The following is a 2,091-nucleotide window of genomic DNA, read 5'->3' on the forward strand; positions in this document are numbered from 1 at the left end:
ACTTTTAGTTGGATTAGCTAGATCTTCAATATTAAAGTGTAGAAAATAATTTAGAAAAGACGAGTAGATAAATTGTAAGTATCAGGAGTTTAGGGAAAATTATAAATAAGCTAAAGCGAACAAAAGCACGAAACGGAGGAGAGGCCCAACCCCAATGCCCAACCTCCTTTTTCATGGAGGGGCGAGGATCCGCAGCAGCCCCTGCGTGGGCGAAAACCAGCACTCGATCTTCGATCTCTTAACCGTACGGTCGTTTTTCTCATTTTTGTCGAAACGTCGAGTCTCTGAATAAAAATTACAATTTTTTATTTCGCATAATTAAAATTTAGTCTTTTCATTTAATATTAATCCTAAAGTTAACATATAGAATCTTTTATAAGACTTTCAGCACAACGCGAGGGGAACTCTAGTTTCTTGCAGCAAGGACTCCGATTCCTTTCGGCGGCGGAGTCCGACGGACATCGTTGAGAAGAACTTCATTCTCGAATTTCGCGCGCGAATAAATTCCCGGGCATTACAGGAAACATTTTTGGTGACAGCGGTGGGATATTTGCTGACTCGCGTTGTGTTCAAGGGACTTCAAGGATTTCAAAGGACTTCAAGGATTTCAAGGGACTTTAAAGCACTTCATGGGATTTCAAGGATTTCAAGGAGCTTAAGCGACTCCAAGGAACTAAGGGACTTCGACGCATTTACAAGGACTTCAAGAAACTTGAAAGTTTGGAACTCGAAGAGATTGGCTCGCGAGTGACGTGAGAAACGTGGAAATACTAATGTTTATGTAAAAATTAAAATTTCTGTGTATTGTGTTTTTTCGAAAAATGTACAGCCAATCAGTCGTCCAGAACATCTAACGGTAAGTCGCATGTGTTGTCAGTTCCCCTTTTTCTAGGGTTCCCAGAGTCAATGTTGTAGGGTTTTGTTTTTATTTTGGGGTCCAAACGTATTGTTTAAATAATTGTCAACAGAAAAATGGCCAATTATACTTCCGAGAACGATCTAGGCGACGTGGCTAGCGAAGTCCTTATAGATTCCGAAACGAACGATTTAGGCATGCCATTTCTCACTGATCAAGATGCCGTTCTACACATTAAAAATGGTAAAATGACGTCCGCCATCGGTACGATCCCGTTTTGTAGAGGGAAGACGGTCCATTTAGCTGCAAGAACTCGGCAATTAATCTCACTGCCCGTCAAAAATCCGAGTATCATTGAAGGCTATCTCCCACGTATCGATGCTGGTCCAGGAATTTTTATAGGTGAATCGTTAGTCTCCCAAATCGATGGACATGCCAGAATATTTTGTATAAATTCCACCACGCGTGATGTTGCCTTGACAATCCCTCCAGTCGAGTTAGAAGAATGCGATATCCAAATTCCAGCACCTCGAAAAGCAAAGAAAACACCGGACGATCAGAGTTTGAGATCTGAAAAAGCTAAAAGAATTGCGGAATTAATAAAAACCGTTGATATGAATGATTTAAATAGCGAAGAAAAAGATAATTTAATAGAAATTTTTTGCGAGCACCTTTATCAATTTAAACTGCCTAATGACAAACTCCCATGTATGCACGTAATAAAACATAATATCACCACAACAGATAACAACCCCGTGCATGACAGAATGCACAGACTCCCCCCACAACATAGAGATGAAGTCAAAAAACAGTGTAAGGAATTAATAGAAAATGAGAGTATAGTCCCATCCAAATCCCCCTTTAATTCTCCAGTCTGGGTCGTACCCAAAAGAACAGACTACGAAGGTACAAAAAAATGGCGAATGGTCATTGACTATCGCGCTTTAAATGAGAAGACAGTCGCCGATGCTTATCCCCTTCCAAATATTACCGATATTCTGGACCAGTTGGGTGCAGCAAAATATTTTTCGGTGCTAGATTTAGCTTCAGGGTTTCACCAAATTGAAGTGGATCCCACTGATCGCCACAAAACTGCATTCTCGACACCATTCGGCCACTACGAATTCACCCGAATGCCTTTCGGCCTGAGAAACGCCCCCGCGACTTTCCAACGGGTTATGGATCGAGTTCTAACAGGCCTGCAAGGGGTTGAGCTCTTCGTCTATATGGACGAC

At 41.5% G+C, this 2,091-nt stretch overlaps 1 protein-coding gene across 1 annotated transcript in view; it reads right to left on the reverse strand.

Annotated features, from left to right (window-relative positions):
- LOC117167478 (glucose dehydrogenase [FAD, quinone]-like) overlaps positions 1-2,091 on the reverse strand; it is a 60,052-nt gene that overhangs the window by 12,042 nt on the left and 45,919 nt on the right. The window lies entirely within an intron of this gene.

This window comes from Belonocnema kinseyi, chromosome 1 (genome assembly GCF_010883055.1).
Source record: "Belonocnema kinseyi isolate 2016_QV_RU_SX_M_011 chromosome 1, B_treatae_v1, whole genome shotgun sequence".
Taxonomy (NCBI): Eukaryota; Metazoa; Arthropoda; class Insecta; order Hymenoptera; family Cynipidae; genus Belonocnema; species Belonocnema kinseyi.